General features: G+C 36.6%; 1 long non-coding RNA gene across 1 annotated transcript; it reads left to right on the top strand.

The window, feature by feature from the left end:
• Positions 1 to 4,904: 4,904 nt before the first annotated feature.
• Positions 4,905 to 14,944, top strand: LOC124642072. Its single transcript, XR_006985733.1, has 2 exons — positions 4,905 to 5,530; positions 14,034 to 14,944. It is a non-coding gene; the product is annotated as an uncharacterized LOC124642072 (long non-coding RNA).
• Positions 14,945 to 17,922: the final 2,978 nt, after the last annotated feature.

The following is a 17,922-nucleotide window of genomic DNA, read 5'->3' as shown; positions in this document are numbered from 1 at the left end:
ATAGGTACCATTAAGACACCTAAACTTCTGAAATCGATTTGATCTCTTGAAAAGCTACAGTCTTCCCGAGTAACATAGGCTACATTCTATCCCGGTACGGGCTATCCCACGAGACGCGGGTGAATCCACGTGATATTTTGCATCTGGCAAAGAAGTGGCCTGGGGCACGATTCTCCTAATTTTACTTAAGCCACATACGATTCACATTCGACTGAGATCCAATCACGTCTCGATTACGATTGAAGCGTATGTGGCATTCCGCTATTTTTTCTTTGAAATAAACGTTTTTATCCTTTTCTGTCATTCAATAATGAATCATTTTGTCTGCAAATGATTTACGATTGCAATATGATTGTAGAGCCAACTACCATATAGACCAAAATCACCAAAATAGCAGACCAATCGCAAACCAATCGAATGTCGTTGGAATACGATTGGTCTTTTATTAGTAGTAGAATGCCCGATATGGTTAAAACTGCTATTGCGATCATATTGCGATTCGATTTCTATTCGATTTTGACATTATTAACTTAGGAGAATCGGGCCCCTGATTTGAGTCAGTCATGATTTTTTTATCTAGAGCAGTGTGTGTCAAACAAAATATATATTCACGAATTTTTGTGTCTCTTGCCCTAATCGAAATTTCAATGTGGTTTTCTATTTCCATACTTTTAGATCTGCCCTCATCTCAGAAACAAAATCTTGTTAATTATATTAAAATCTAGCTTTCAATTAAAAACCGCATCTAAGTCGGTCTATCCGATTAAGAGTTACGATGCAACAGACATACAGACACACGTTATTGCAATCCAATCACCAACTTCCAGACTACGGGCTGCTTTGTGAAAGCTTGATTCACCCGTGCATCGGAGAGCACGTAAATGTCGGTCCTGCGCCTGATCTCTCCGGTCGTGTCGGATTGCCGTCCCATCGGGTTATGAGAGTGAAGGAATAGTGAGTGTACCTGTGTCTGCGCAAATGCTTGTGCACTATAATATGTCCCGCGCAGCTGGCTGATCTCCTTAAATGAGAACAGCCGCCGTGGCCGAAATCGGCCGTGGACGCCATTATTGCAATCCCACTAAGAACACCTGTCTTTTACGTCGTGGGCTCAAAATGAATTCCTATAAAATGAGTATTCATGCGTTTTTTGCTCAAACTATTACGTGTGACTTATATTTAAAAACTGTGGGTCAAAGTTCTGTGACACACGAGGCCACTTCATAAAAAGGTCGAAACTGATTCATTCGCTAAACATTTGGCAGTATTTATAACATCTACACTTACATAAGGAAACATTTTTCTTCATTTGTACCCGAAAGGCTCCGAAAGTGGAGTGGTGGCCTAGTGGGTAAAGGACCAACCTCTCAAGTATGAGGGCGCGGGTTCGATTCCAGGTCAGGCAAGTACCAATGCAACTTTTCTAAGTTTGTATGTACTTTCTAAGTATATCTTAGACACTATTGACTATTCGATATGATATATCGAATTGAGTGTTTCAGATGGCACGTTAAACTGTAAGTCCCAGCTGTCATTAAACATCCTTGGCAGTCGTTACGGGTAGTCAGAAGCCAGTAAGTCTGACACCAGTCTAACCAAGGGGTATCGGGTTGCCCGGGTAACTGGGTTGAGGAGGTCAGATAGGCAGTCGCCTCTTGTAAAGCACTGGTACTCAGCTGAATCCGGTTAGACTGGCAGCCGACCACAACATGATTGGGAAAAGACTCGGAGGAGGATGATGCTCCGAAACTACTGAACGTTGGGAAACTAGAATTTCTCTGAGTAACATAGGCTATATTTTGTTCGAGGACGGGAGGAAGTTCCCAAAGGACGCGGGTGAAATCGCCGGATACAGTTAGTTGAACGATAAATTGAAAATACCAAAATAACCGCAAAGAAGGTTGCGGTTGAAATGCGTGCAATAATTTCTCGAAAACACCTAATTGCTGAGTCAAATAAAATAATAATCAAAATGTCACATACATACTCTTTTTATTGACGTAACTAGTTTACATATTGCTGAGTAAGAACTTTATAGAGTACAACTTTTTTCCTTGGCATCACTTGCTATTATTTAGAAAAAAACCACACAACTTAGGCATATGTACGAATATAATAAATAGGAAACTTATTTTGCTTTGTAAAGGATCCGAAACTATTCTAAATTCTAACCGACTGAAATATCTTTTCACATTATTATATGTAATATGCTCGGGAAACATAAGTTATATATATATATAAGAAGTTCCCCGGTACGCGGGTGAAACTGCTCCAAACAGCTGATGTAAAATCCAATCAGAAGCCCGAAAGTGTGACCACTGACGGCCTATTCCAATAATGTATCAATCTGTTATTTTGCTTCCATACATTATATGTTTGGGGCTGATGTCACAATTCTATGTCCACTAAGGGAATCGACAGATAAAATGTTGGTAGGAAATAGTTATCGTGCTACCCAGGGAACTGGGTAGAGAAGATCAAAAATGAGGAGGTTCAATGCCAGGGTTCTGGAAGGAATAAACAAACAGAGCTTTGAAATTGTATATAAATAATAATGAGTAGGTACATCTATATGAGTCAAATTCACATTCGACAGTGAATAGGTCCCGATAATCTATTGACGCAAGTATAAAAACCGCAAATTGTGGTACTGTCTAACTTTTATTTAAAATTTCATGTCATCTAGGTACCTATTGCTCATAGTAAGCAATATTCGGTTTTGTTTGTTATTTACTTAATTGGTAACATGTTGTAATTATCATATATTGCCGTCATAGTGTCATAATTTCTCTAACCATATAATACTTTGTTGTTTAAGAACTGAATTTGTCATTTTCCATTAGAAGGCGATATGTTTTTGCCAGACATTCCTAATTAGGTAATTAAAGCTCTTTGTTTTTCTTTAAAATATTATTCCATGTAAAATTCTTACATCCATTTTCGGGGTGACCTCACTAGCATTATGATGTCATAAATATAGAAAACTAGATTTTTAAAAAGGTTTTTTATGGGTCCTAATATTGAACCCTGAGGAACCCTTTCAACACTCATACGAAACTTATTCATTTCATTTCAAAACCAAAAAGAAATGTAGTTATATCAAAAATTGACTTAAAAAGGCTTCAGCGTGTTGGCTTTGGCCCCACGTTCACCTTCAAATCCGGGACATTATAGTCCCGAGTCTGGTAGAGACACAAAATACTTTTTTAAGAGCCTGCAAAGATAGAATAAAAAAACACATCGTTTATTGATTGAACCCTATATAATTTCTTGTTGCTTAATTATTTAAATAGCTGTTGTTTTTGTTATTTACACAAACTATTTACATAAAACTAAATTAATATTTAGATAAAAAAGAAAGAAACTTAACTCGAATGATGCTGTTCTTATCATATCAATATTTAAAGAGATGAAAGTATTTGATAGACATTGGCTTTGACCTGAAGTTTATTGCACTGCAAAAATGGTAACTGTATTAAAAACTAAAATGGCGCTTTCATCACAATAAATTAAAGCATTAATTGATAAAAAATATAAACTCATTTAAGAATGAAATAGTCATGTGATATGATTAAAATATACCTGTTTATGTAACACAGTTTAATGGGTATTTTAATCTTAACTATGTCTTAAAAAGGTTTTGAATTCATTTGCGTCATTCTTTTATTTGCGGTAATCATTAAAAAATATATTATATTGGTTTGTCTTTTATTTATTGGAACGAAATAGTCTGAAATCGCCAATCCGTTATATCCTGTGCCTTGCATTGGGGAGATAAAAAAGGCTGCACACGACATCCGGCCGGATCAGAATAGGACCTCCCCATCTCTCACCTGTGGGTGTCGTAGGAGGCAACTAAGTGAGCTAAGACCTAGTGCCTGCCACCAGTACTTTGGGCTACCTGCAAGGTGGCGGAGAAACCACCTCAATAGTATTTCCAACGAGGGTAACGTCAGGCAGGGCGGCCGGCTGTAAAACTTATGCCAAAAGAAATTGCGGTATGTTAAGGTCCGAATATATATTCATAATATTATGAATAGACAGAGAAAACATGCTGCGCCGACCCCTAATAAAATAGGGATAAGGGCAGGAGGACAATGATGATGAAACTAAAACTACAAAATATATGACTCATGCAAATACAAATTCAATTCTGTATCTTCCAGATGTGACTATTGTCCTGAAGAAAATCTCTTCATTCAGGAAAAACATAAAGAAACCAATTTAATCGCATGATACATAATGATTATTTTCAATTAATATGAAAATAGTCTTGTGTCTTTCTGGATTCTCCCGAGTGTAAAAAATTAAGAGATATATCTGGAAAATGTAAGCTTACTTGATTGTTCATCTTTGTCAATTTTCTCGTAATGGGTTAAGTCAAAATTCTTTAGAAGCTTAGTTTGATGAAATGATAAGGAAACATCTTTTTGCACGCCCTCCTAAACCAAAAGCCTAAAATTTGAATCTATCAAATCTTAGTAATTAATATCAAAAACCCTTTCGCAAAAACCCTGTAATTACAAAAGTCTAGTAAAGTCTGTCTGAGCGCAAATAATAACATTCTTCATTCACAGTAGCTGTCATGTTGTGTTACATCGGGTTGGCCGATACAACCAATTATTAGAAATAAGATGTCTTCCAAGTTCATTCACCTCCGGCTGCTTAAACTACATCAAATTCTTCGCTTTATACGTTAAATTGTCCACATTTGCAGTAGGAAATAAGGTAAAATTTTGATTTTCATGTAGAAGAAAATTTTTCGACCCCAAGAATCGCTACAATATGCAATGTAACGCCGTTCGGAAAACTATATTTCCACGTTTCGTCCACTCGCCGCCAGATGTCGCCTACATAGCGCGCTTCTATCATATAAGCGCGCGGGCGCTGCGCTCGTCTCATTGGCCGGCACGACGCACGCGCGATCACTACAGTGCCCCGAACCAAACTCGCGACCGTGCACCTAACGAACTGTTGTGTTGACTGTGCTAACATGGATATACTCACCCTGGACCCAACTGGACTTTATTAGAAAAACAACCGCCACGATGGATTCTACTCTGGACCCCACTGGTCAGTACTAACTTCTAGAACCCCACATTTGTCCAAATCCTATAAGAATCTTATTATATAAAAAATGGACACGAAAGTACTTGATCCTACTGGGCAATACTAAAGTGACAATGATCGGTTTAGACCCCACGGAAATATACTAAACCCCCATATCCGATGAGACAAGATGTGTTGCGGAAGACGCAGGATATTCACAGGCACCAGCCCGCGGGAGACATCCTCGTGTAGAAAGCGGAGGTTCAGCTCCGAACACCACTGAACCATAAACAACTCATCGCCTGTAAATACTATGAATAAAATGAAGGGAGGACGTGTTCGCAAGGTCATTGGATGGAAATCAGCTGACTCGCGCGCCGCGTGCAATCCGGAAATGAACACCCATAGAAACAACAACGTTTGGAACATTATCAATTGCAGCAGCCTGTTTCTATCTGGACAACACTAAAATTCAATTCAAGTGAGTATTTTTTTTCATTCATACTTTCTTTCTTTCTTTTTTTGGAGATGGCTGTCAAATTTTCAATTCAAAGATGGAATGGCCGTATTGTATTTGACAGACATCTCCGTTTTTAAGGGTTGGTCAAAATTAAAACGTTGGCGAAACGGACAGCTGTCGCCGTGGCGGACACGAGAGTTGCACGCTGCATATTAAAGTTCGTTGCACAGCTGTAATCCTTCCTATTCCCCGGCCGCCATATTCGGACTTTTTGGACAACCAAATAAGATCATTTTGAATTTAGAACACGCGCCATGTCTGCACGCTACAATAAAGTGTATATTTTTAAATCAATTATAAGGTTGAATATTCGGCTTTCTGTCCAAATTTCGGCCCGTATCGCGATTTTTATGGCACCGACCGCGAGTTCATTGACCGGACATATTTTATTTCATCGCGCGCTTCCACGTACACACACAGAGACTACACACCCACACCAGCACAGGGACGCACCCACACAGCCGCGACCCATCTCTGCATGTTTGCGTCCACTTCGCGTAAACACAACACCGCTCATTTGTATTGCGAATGTAATCGTTGCTATAATTAATTATCATTATTGTGTCATATTACTGGCAAACCTAAAAAACAACTTTTAAAACGAGGTTTTAAACTTTATTGGTCTGATATTCAATTAACTGATAGGAATCTGTTGTTAATATTGTTTCAGTATCGGCTTCCTCGACATAGTTAATTACATTAGGTGTAATAAAGTTTATAGATACCGCGTGTAGACGAGTACGCGGAAAGGTATTTTATAATCGGCACGCGGCCCAACACGTATCATAACATCATGAGATTAACAAGCGCGTAATGTGCCTGTGTTTGCCGAATTATTCCAGTTCAACAACCGGGCGAGCGTCCGATCGGGAGTTCAAAATAGACGCGGACACGACCGCGCTCCTCGGCGACATCAAAAAATGTCGTTACTTACGCCATATTAATACCAATTTAAAACTCGAACATTATTTAATAGAAAAAAAAAACAATTGCAACACCGAACTCGATATTTGACAATTGCAACAGGAAAAGGACGTTACGCAACACGTTCGAATTTTGAGATTCGAATTTGGATTGATTGATATTTTTAATTGTTTCTGCAGCGATGACACGATGATTCACGAGTACGAGGTATTTAGGTTCGCACATGTCTGTACGAGATTTAGAAATATTCCGCGATGAACCTCCTTGACCCCTCTTCGGCAGCGAGCCTCTGGCGGCTGCAGTGTGGCCTGTTTTTGGCATTGCGTCATCATAGGTCACTACCACCCTAGTCCGCCATATTTTTTGCTCATAATATTCTCCGCACGTTGGTTTCTTCCTTTGTTAGTCCATTTAAACTCATGCCATCTATTTCGGTAACTTAATATAGTCAAGACTGGTCGCGATGTAACTTAATGTGGCGTAATTTGATTGTGATAAAACTTGACTCGGAAAAAGATATTTTATTTCTCTTTTTAGGGTAACTAGGAGCAATAAAATGGAGCGTTATATGGTCAGGTTAAAGACTCGGATACAAGTTTCCTAAAAAAGTTGATTTGTGAATAGATAATCGCAGTGGAAGAAATAAAAACTAGCCTACATCATTGTGGTAACAAACAACACTAGAGCGATGATATGTGGCTGTCCATAGAGTATTTATTGCGCGTCCTTTACCGACATTACGTGTGCATAAATTACGGTTATTGAACAGGGAATTAGTTGTTTCACAAAGTCGTAACACATGAACCAATCAGTTCTTGAAACTTTACACACCTGAGCCAAATTGACTTAATTTTTAAGTACTTGACTCAGATATTTGCTACAGACTTCACAACGTTATGTAAAAACATGAAATCAAGTACGACACACATACTCAACAATCAATGTTACGACAGCTGAGCAAGAATTTGCAACGTTGTACTGACGAAATAAATGCATTATTTGAAAAATTCTCAAACAACATTTTAGTGGGCAAATTGTAGGGTTAACAAAGTTAACATGTAAAATGACCGGTTCTCGTTTTGAACTTTTAAATAAAGAATCAGGCGTCGAGGTTAATTTGTGGTTTAAAAATACTGATTGTAAGTTATTTGTTCGAACTGCTTTTTTAAATAAACGCAGATAATGTTTTACTTTGCCACAATTAAGTTCATGTTAACAAAAAATTCCAGAGAATTGTTGCCGCGCGGTTAATATTCCATCCGTTTAGTATTAATTAGTGCATATCTTAGTTCGAGTGCACGTTGCACCGCGAAATTGCACCGCAAAACCGTTCTTGACAAAAATAAATTATTCTAGTTAAAATGCACAGCGTATGCCTAAAAGTACAGCGTACGAAACGTGCGGTTTGACATACAGGTGCCCATTCAACTGAATAGACAAGAGAACAAACACGCGAGCTAATGCACCTCACGCCAAGCAGATGCATTAATGGCTGCACTTCACAAACTTATAATTCCGTTTAACATGCAAATTAGACCAATAATGTTATCGATTCTTAAAATATCAACAAAGAACGTCAGTAGATCGCCATTTTTTCTGCAACAAGTAAAAACAGCGCATGAATTGAAGTTAAAAATGTATAGTTTTTGCGATGCAAAATACTGCTTGTCGCATTACAAAGGTGCAATACAAGGTCGAATGGCAGCTGGTAGGTCTAATTAAAGGTTTTATGTTTAAATAATTAAGTGGGCTGGTCCGAGCGAGCGCGCGATGCGGCAGGTGTCGTGTTGTTTATGCAACTATAAAATCATTATTTAGGTACATGCCAAATTACGTGCATTAATAATACCGTCGCGATGCTATTATTGTGCGAGCACACCTAAGATAAATGGCTCGAAATGCTCATTTGAATATGTGTACAATAGTTTTTATGTCAGCTTTAAGTTATGGGATGTTTGCCTGCTGACCGTCTCGGTTTTTTCATCTATAAGTCTTGATTATGACTATGTTTATTATTCTGTTATTGCGTAAATGTGTATCGATTAGCTGCTAAATCTTTATGAACGCATTGCTAATTAGCACTTCCGTGATTACTTAACACAAACATAAGAGTTTCGGTGATAAGGAAAGGTCGCGAATCCAATGTTTTACAAACACGAGTATTACCTAAACTAGAAAAATCTAGAAATAACCAATTACTACAAAGTCATCGTGATGTAATAACGAGGAAGGTAACAAAAAAACAAGTCTACATACAGCCATGTTTTTAATTTTCTATCAAAAAATATGAGACAAGGAATGTATGGTAGAATTTTGGTGGAGTCAATAAACTTGTAAGGAACCAGTTCCTATTTGTTTGAACACAGCTTTGACCAAACATTAGACATAGATAATACAATATTGTCGATATAAATCCACGGAGCTTAATTACTTATCAATGAATTTATTAAGCTATTCCTCTGTTTAATTGGACTTTTTATTTTTATTAACGAAAACTCCGAAATAATTTTCATCGTTTTGGGATGTTTAAAATGTCTTCATAATATGCTTAGACTGTGTTTACCTGAACACCGATGCAAATTGAATTCATGACCTTTTCACCTGATGCTAATTAAGCATGTAGCATACTAAAATATATTTGTTTTTCGCAAGTCAAACAAAAGAATTTATCCTTGAGTGTCATTAGCGTGAATTTTGTCACAGTTTTGTCTATTTAAGTATTTCAGTAACATATTAGCGGCTTAAAACCAATCCTTTCACTTGAAAATCATAAAACGTTCGGGATTGACGGAACTGCATGAAATGTTATGTAGTTATGAAATAATTTCACAATGGCGACCTCGGGTTCTGATAGCTCATATGCAATTCGATCGTTCGACATTAAAGCCACTAATTTAACCCGTAAATATTTGATACTGGTTTCTTCGAAATACAAAAGTGTTGCAACCTTTTTTGCTGAGCTGATTTATTTCATAGAGTTTATACTCTTTGGTTGTGGATTTAAAAAATGCATTGTTGAACCACTTGTCTTCCTTATACCTAGCTTTTCTTTGTAAACGTGCACGCGATGCGTTTGTAACCTGTCATTTCATACGTTTAATCCTAGACGTGGCTACTAGGTATTTATAACTATTATTTGAAATGAGATATCGAGAATTTATGCCTATGTTTTGAAAGTAATTACACTCAACAGCCTTTTAAATATGACATTATTTTGAAGTCCCCGTCTCTTCTGACAAAATTCGGTGGTCAAAATGACTTTGACATTAGACAACTTTAATAGTTTGACATTTAGCGCACTCGTGCCAAATGAACATCTATCTAGGGGCCAGTAAATGTAGTCAGTGGGTCAACTATCGGCCACAGACACCTAAAATTCAATATTTTATCTGCAACCTTACTTGTTACAATACAAGTTGGCTTGCATCACAGTTTGCATAACATATTGGCGTAATATCCGCGTGAATGTTCCTTTTTCAACTGATCGATTCGAGCTGCACTTTTATAATTGGTCGATACTGTTTTTTACTCTTATTGGGTACACAATATCGATTTAAATATATGTCTGTTGGCATCGATTTCACGGTTTTTATGATCTCGCCGTTTGAGTCTAAATCTTGCGATGAAGAATATGTCAAGTTACGTTGATTCTATTTTTAAACATAGAACACCTATTTGAATGCCGTATTCCGTATTTAAAAAAAAATCTATTCAAAAGACGTAAGTATGCGATGACCACGTGCGACGGGTTTTATAATTACCATAACATAAATATACTCGAGTAACTTTGCTTGTAATAAATATTTTAGAACAGACAGCTACAACATTTTTGCGTCAAAAATTAATAAATTAATACAAGATTAGATAATTATTAATTCATCAAAATGTCACCTTAGTATCTACACTGAAGATACATTATAAGATAAATAATTACATTTAAATGTGGAAGATCATTTTAAATTGCTGAAGATAGCTTTCCTTATCTTTTTTTCTGACGTAGCTACTGATGGATTCGTCATCGATCAAGTCATTGACACGACTGCAATGAACGCCAATATACTAGGATATGATGAGATGGCAGGCGTTCAATCAACTCTCGAGGTGCATCCACCTTATCAACGCCGCCCAACATGCTATTCACGAAACAATAACGTAATGCTACCACAAAATTCCCAACTATTTTTAAATTTAAATTCTAATCAAAACACCAACTGATGTGTTTGTCGTGTCTATTAGATAAGAGTCGTATTTAGATAACGCACACATGGATCGAGAAACCAGCACGTGTGAGTGAATCACTCCTTGAAACTTCTGCTTCCCTAGTACCCGAAACGTAGAAACTGCTCACGAGCGAATCTGAAAATACAACATGAACGCAACTTTCACATGTGGAAAATCGTACACAAGTGTAAATGTACATGCGTACACGGCTCATGCTCTCGTTCTACTTGTATTTGGACGGATGCCTGTGTGTTGTAGTGAAAACGCTTTCCTCGTATAACACGTACTATGTATGTATGTACGTGCATAAGTGGCAGTATCTCATAGTAAAGGAACGCGTGTTAATAGCAAAGTTGTGTTTCCGCATAGGCAGTTCGTAGAGCCAACGAACACGAACGTGTGAAGGCTTGCCCCCGTGTGAACACGAGAGCGTCAACCTTACGAATTAGAAAAAAGTCGCTTTACGCCTCGCCTTGACGCATTGCCCCGGTATTAAAATTCATCGCTTTTTAGGAATAAGAATTCACTCAAAATAGATATCAGGTTCAGACGATTTTTGTCATTCATTTTTAATATTTTATTTTATTATTTAATTGCAAATTACTCAAAAATACAACATTTTTACTTAGAATAAACAGAAAAATACGTCAAAATGTCGTCAGGCGCTGTGATTGTGACGCGCCTACACGCGCTCACGCACACCTCCAGACGTGCCCACGTACGTACGTTTGTGTATATAACTACAACATTGAAACTACAACGTACGTCACAAGTTGGCCTCCCGCAATCTCTGCGGGCCTGGTACCTCGTCTCCCCGTAATAAGCTGAAGATAACTCGCTTTTCTTGATCTTACAATAAAGGAAGAAGACATTTTAGCTTCCGTGTTCTTTTTTTAGATAAGGATTAAGAATGATTAATCCCAACTCAGTTTAGAAAACTTTGCGATTGTGTCTCGTTGACTTAAATATAACCTAAATGGTGTAAGAAAAAAACATGGTATCAAAATTATAATTAAACCCATTTTCAATTCTAGGAAAAATCCTAGTTCCCATTTTGGCAAGTCTAGCAAACCTGCAAGTCCTTTCATATGACTTACACTTGCACTCGGTATTCAGAACTGCTTAGAAGGCGGTTGTCAGTCCGTAACAAACGAACTCTTTATAGCTTCTGCTCTCCTAGTACTGAGTGTTCTAGTTGACGATCCGAACAGTCCCGAGATTACAATCGTAATTCGAGAACTTTAATCGATTCCATATTTAGTTTTAATGAGATGAGATGAGTAATACTTTAATTGTAAAAAAAGGCATTAAAATAATAATAACGACACCTGAATACTAAAATAACATTGAGTTGAGCAGCGCCATCTGGTATCGACTAGCGTTGAACATCAGAATTGTTAGATAAAGATGACAGAGATGAATGGTACATTTTTTGAACTGAAAATTCCTGTTAGTGCAGCCTGTACCTGCTTAGCTATGTACAAGCAGGCTGGCATATATTTGAAGGAATTATTTAAGGCAATGTGTCGCCAGGTTTAATTGAACAATGACAGGTGCATGGAGCCTGCCCCAGCCAAGGATGACTACTGGCCGGTGCACAGTGGGCCAACTGCCGGCAAATATTGGCTAGTTTTTTGCTCTAGGACATGAGCGGGACACGCATACTCTTCTATTATAATTAGTGTCTTTATCAGTAGATTGTACTTGGATGCGTCGCGTTAAAAACTAGATCCTTTGTGTCCAGAATGTGTAGCAATTGTGAATTCAAAATGTAGCGCCTGCCAACTGCCGGCCATTAAAGCAAACATTTATTTTAAACGCTTGTTCTGCTGCTCAATTAAAATATGAAATATATCTATGAACGCACGATATTTATGTGTTTGCAATAAAAATTGAATTCAATCGCTATAAGTACTAAAAGTCCATAATCGAAAGGATGCGCAATGAAAAGAATCGATTGCTTCCATTTCTATACACTTTATATGATAGTTTATTTTGATCGTTAAAGTGAGTGAGATGCACTTGAAATTTAAACTTCATAAAAGACGTTCGCCAACGAGGTTTTTATGAAACCCTGAGCAAAAGCGTGTTATTTCGCGGCTGTTTGATGCGTCTAAAAGAATAGCCGAACACTGGAACGTGAATAGGAACAAAGCATTGTAACAAGAGCCATTCGCCAACAATTATCTTGCGCAAATAGGATGTAAAACGCCGAAGAAAACAAATGACCACTTTTTGCAATGCGGATTGTTAAAAAATGTTGGGTTTTGCGAAAAAAAGCTAAAAATGAGTAACGACCTTGTAATAAAACTACACGCAATGGTCCGGGGTGATCTAGGTGGTCGGCCAAATGTATTTGCAAAAAATCTTTTTATGATTATTGTTCAATTGTGTGATGGTTATCAAAGAACGCGCCGCCTATTGTGTTTAATGTTTTTGTTAGATTGGTGACAGACAGCATCGTTTAGTTTTTTTAAGTCTTGAAACTTAAGAGCATTACTTCCACTCGGCTAGCTTGTAAGTTTGAACTGAACACGACTGAAATTGAGTACATTGTACCTTTTTAGTTGAGCTTCCAACCGAGCGAAAAGTTTTCGAAATATGGACATTTTAAATGAATAATAATCCCAAATTGAAGACCTATTTCAAAAAGCAAACTATTATTAACAAGACTAAATATTAACCCACTAAAACTTCCAAAATCCAATACGTTTCCGGGAAACTTCCAAACTACATTACACATTTTCAAAAACGAATATATGTACAACCTTTTTACCAAAACACTAGCAACTAGCCTACATTAAAAAAAAAAAAACTATAACTTGTCCCCTGTATGCCATCTGACGTCCTGTGACATTAGCCAATATGGGACAATATTCCAGTTTAGTCAGTATTAATTTACAACAGGTACTTAATATTTAAGACAAAGTCACGGGATGTGGTCGTTCAGTGTGTCAAATGATAATATAAAGTTTAGAGCAGATTAGGATAGGAATAATGGTGAAAGTTAGACTTTTAGAAACATAGTTGGATAATACGAATAACTTGAAATTATTGGAATTCAAAACGACGATATTTAAGTTAACACGGCTAAGATAAACTGGCTAGGTTAACTTAAACAAAAGATTTAGAAAAAGAAATAGAAATTACAGTCATTATTCTAGTCAAACTGTCTTGATATAAGTCTGTAAACGCTCTAAAACTTGACCATTTTGACCAACCCTAACCAATTTTTGTATCAAAATATTATTCCTAATGTGTGCCATATCATGCTCAATATGACCATTTATATTAATATTCTTTTTTTCTTTATTTCCAGATGTAAATGCGACTACATCGGCCTTCAGCTTCACATCACTTTCATCATCATCATTTCCTCTATCACCATCATCATGATCATCATCATCATCATCACCCAGCTCAATGTTCGTTCATCATCCTACTGATTCTACTTCATTAAGTTTAATACTCAGTAGTACATAAGACGTTATATGACTGATATAATTTTCTCAAGGAATAATTTTAAATTTGCACATATCCTTCAAGCATTTGTTTATTTTATATAAATTATTATAACTTTAATATAAGCTGATGTTATTTTGTTGATATGAATTGTATACTTTTCATTTCTATTTGTATTTCTTATCTCTTTCGTGTCAATAAAGTAACATCGATAAATATAGATTAAGAAAATTGAAATGACAAGCAAAAAGAGGCAAGGGGATTTTGAACGGTTTTCTTCACTCTGACTGTACATTATTTTGAGAAACCTTCAAAAATTTACCGCATACTATACCTATATAGAAATCATTATTAGTCTTTAAGTAGTAGTTTAGTAATTTCGGCTCCTTGAATACGTAACTTCCAACACAATTCGAGTTACCATGTTATACCTTCCGCTTGATAAAATGTAAATAGAGTTGCAACGCTTTTCCAATGCTTCTTGTTGGCCCTTTAGATTTTTACTTTACAATTAAACTCTGTCTTTAAATATTAGTATATTCTATTATTATGTAGATAAGACTGCGTTAAATGTAAGCGGCTACTTTTAAAAATTCAGTGTTGCCAATAAAGACTGAATTATTAAAATTAATTTAACTTCTTTCGTCCTTCTCTTGGTAAAAAGGCCTAGAAAGAATCCCACCCTAGGATATTTGAAATTTAAATCAATGTAAGCGAAAGTAAAGGTATAATGTAGGGTATAATAAAGATGTTTATATTATTTTGAAACTGAGTTGTTGTTATTTAAACCCACAATTCACATAAAAATCCTCTTAAGTCAACACATTATAATATGTATCAAAAAGTAGGATCAAAAGACCAACTTGTGCTATCGAAGTTCTGATTAATTAGCTTCAAGTACACAATGAAATGACTAATGAATTAATACTGATTTTAAGTGTTCTTGCACTCCAAAATGTTATCAATATTACTAACCAATATCAAAGTCTTAAAGAACAGGCTTAAAAAAACCATTTCTTCTGTATCTACGAGTAGACACAAACACTATTATTTTTACACCTGATCTCTCTACGAGAAGTCTAACAACAAAACATAAGATAAGTTTAAAAAACTTCGCAAAATAGATAACGATGCTATTATTCTTGTCAATGGTCCAAAACAAAAAAACAATTGCACATCCGCAAATGAAACAATATAGTATACCTTCATTTGTTTGTTCGTAAGTATGTTTTATTGTTTAAAATACAGATACATAGGATGTGACATGAAGTGATGCAAAAATATAGAAATAGGAACTTAGGCGGTCCCTAGACGGTCAATATAATTGCGCAACATAACATGCTCAACAACTTTTTTCCGTCTAGGGAGAGTCTTATGATTTGGCGATTTCTCAAGTTGATTTTAAATTAGTTTAATAGTGTTACTTTGATATTATTGTGAGAAATACACACGTTTGAATCGTAACTACAGTAACATAGGGAAGTTTTATTTTACTTTTCATGAACGATTTTTTCTTGACAATGCATAAACTAACAACGCAAACTTAAGGTTTTTTGGTTTGGTAAAACGCGCTAATCTCAAGAACAACTGATCCAATTGCAAAAATTCTTTCATTGTAAGATAACCCATTTAACAGGGAAGGCTATAGCCTCATTTTTATCCGGATGAGCTAAGTAGTTCCCACGGATCGCTTGAGGAAACTTGTAGCTAAGCGGATATGATCCTAGTTAACCGAGAAAAGTGGACTCAACCCACTTATTAGAATTAATACATAATTCAATAACAACATTATTAAATCCTAATAATGTTATTATTTTACGCAAAAACTACAAAATTTATTTTACCAGATACTTTTACCAGAGTTATTTTTTTATCCGAGTTTGTAAAAAAATCTTTAAGAAAACAGGTGAAACCGCTGTTTGAAGCTAGTCTCATACTAAGGAAATCACATCAATAACCAAATAAGGCATAAAAGACAATACTTCAGTCGAACTGACCTACGACAACCGTCCCTTGGTTATGACTTCAATGGTGTTAATCACCAGCAATAATTACTTAACTGTATTTCGTAACATTGAAATATGTATTTTGAGTCATGACTTTTGAATAGTGATAGATTTTTCCTCATCTTGCTTTTGAACTTTGGGTCTCCTCAATAATCATCTACCTAGCCTTTTTTAACTGATTCATGTCGGATTCCAGTCTAATCGAATCCAGTAGAGTACCGGTGTTCACATGGAGCGACTGCCTATCTAACCTCCTCAACCCAGTTACACAGGCAACCCAATACCCCTTAGCAAGACCGCTTGTCAGAATTTCTAGCTTCTGACTACCAGTAACGAATGCCAAAGATATACAGCTGACCAATTAAACCTACCTTCCGAAACACAGAGGACCCAACCACGGACCGACTAAACCAAGCGTTGCTTTACCTTAGCATCGTTTTACCCATATAGCTGTTTCTTACCCCTCAAGCCCTCACTGAAGGTAAGTAAGTTATAGGACCATTAAACGTGGTAATCAAGAGTGACAAACTGACGACATAACAAGAGTTCACGGTGACCCTCTGATGACAAATAAGATCACTAAATGTCAAGACTACTTGTAATTACAGCCGAACTCATATGAGTATACATTATCATTCGTAATTTTAAGTTTCATGAGGAAATTGACATCAAAATGGGTAGAAAATATAATGAAAAACAAATGAATTCTATCAAAAACATTGATAAAATGATAAAACAAACAGTATTTTTTGTGAACGGCCGAGCCATTTACAAAGCCCAGTCTACACAATCCTTAAGTGCTATGAGAATGAACATTGTACTCGTATAATCACAAGACCAAACTTTACATACCACAAACATGTATGATGCACAAAGGACCAAAAAAAATGACAGTCAAAGAACAGAATACGTATTAGATATTGAAACCAAACAAATATAAATAAGTGACGCTACTAGGAGCGCATAAATCATAGGAGAACGATAAAAGCCAACCGTTAGTCCTAAATTCCGAACCAGCCACGGTATAATCGCGACCACTTACGAGATAGGAGCGACTATAATAAGCTATTACCGAAGTACTAACCTTTTGATGTATCGTTTAGCGGTATCCATGTAAGCTAGCTGACTATGTAGGGTTGGGACCCGTTAAACTGACCACTAGTGATGCCTCTTACTCATTATATCGATAATTGAGTGCGAATTGTCGACCGAAGACAAGTGTCTACCAAAAAGATTGGCTCAGAAACATTAATACTACATTAGAAAAACAAGTGAACTGATTAACATACAACCTTGCAGATTATTGCGAATATTCAATTAACATGTACATTACACGTGTAAGTGCTTTTATATTCTAATTTTGACAAATGTAAAAATACATACACTTCCTTAAACTACAGGGCGTCTAAAATTCCTCCATATTTGACACACGACATCTTCCGTCCTTAGAACTTTTAACACCTCTCTCCCTAATACAAGTAGAACAAGCTCGAGTTATAAGTATCGAGTATCGATAGTGCCTTCGCTAGCGCAGCCCGCGGCAGGATCAGGGATACGCGGCCACTAGCGCAGTGGGTCGGCGGCCGGTTGGAATGCGGAAGGGCGTCTTCTGAGCTACACACGCGCGACCATAGGATTTGTCCAACTCACGATAACTGTACTATTGATTGCGATCATTAGATGTCCTCTGTGTTATGGCGCCCTGGTACTTCGATTGCGAAATTTGTGTTATCTTTGACG

The sequence above is a fragment of the Helicoverpa zea genome, chromosome 23, assembly GCF_022581195.2.
Source record: "Helicoverpa zea isolate HzStark_Cry1AcR chromosome 23, ilHelZeax1.1, whole genome shotgun sequence".
NCBI lineage: Eukaryota > Metazoa > Arthropoda > Insecta > Lepidoptera > Noctuidae > Helicoverpa > Helicoverpa zea.
The sequence above is the reverse complement of the archived record's forward strand: the minus strand, read 5'-3'. Positions and strand labels throughout refer to the sequence as shown.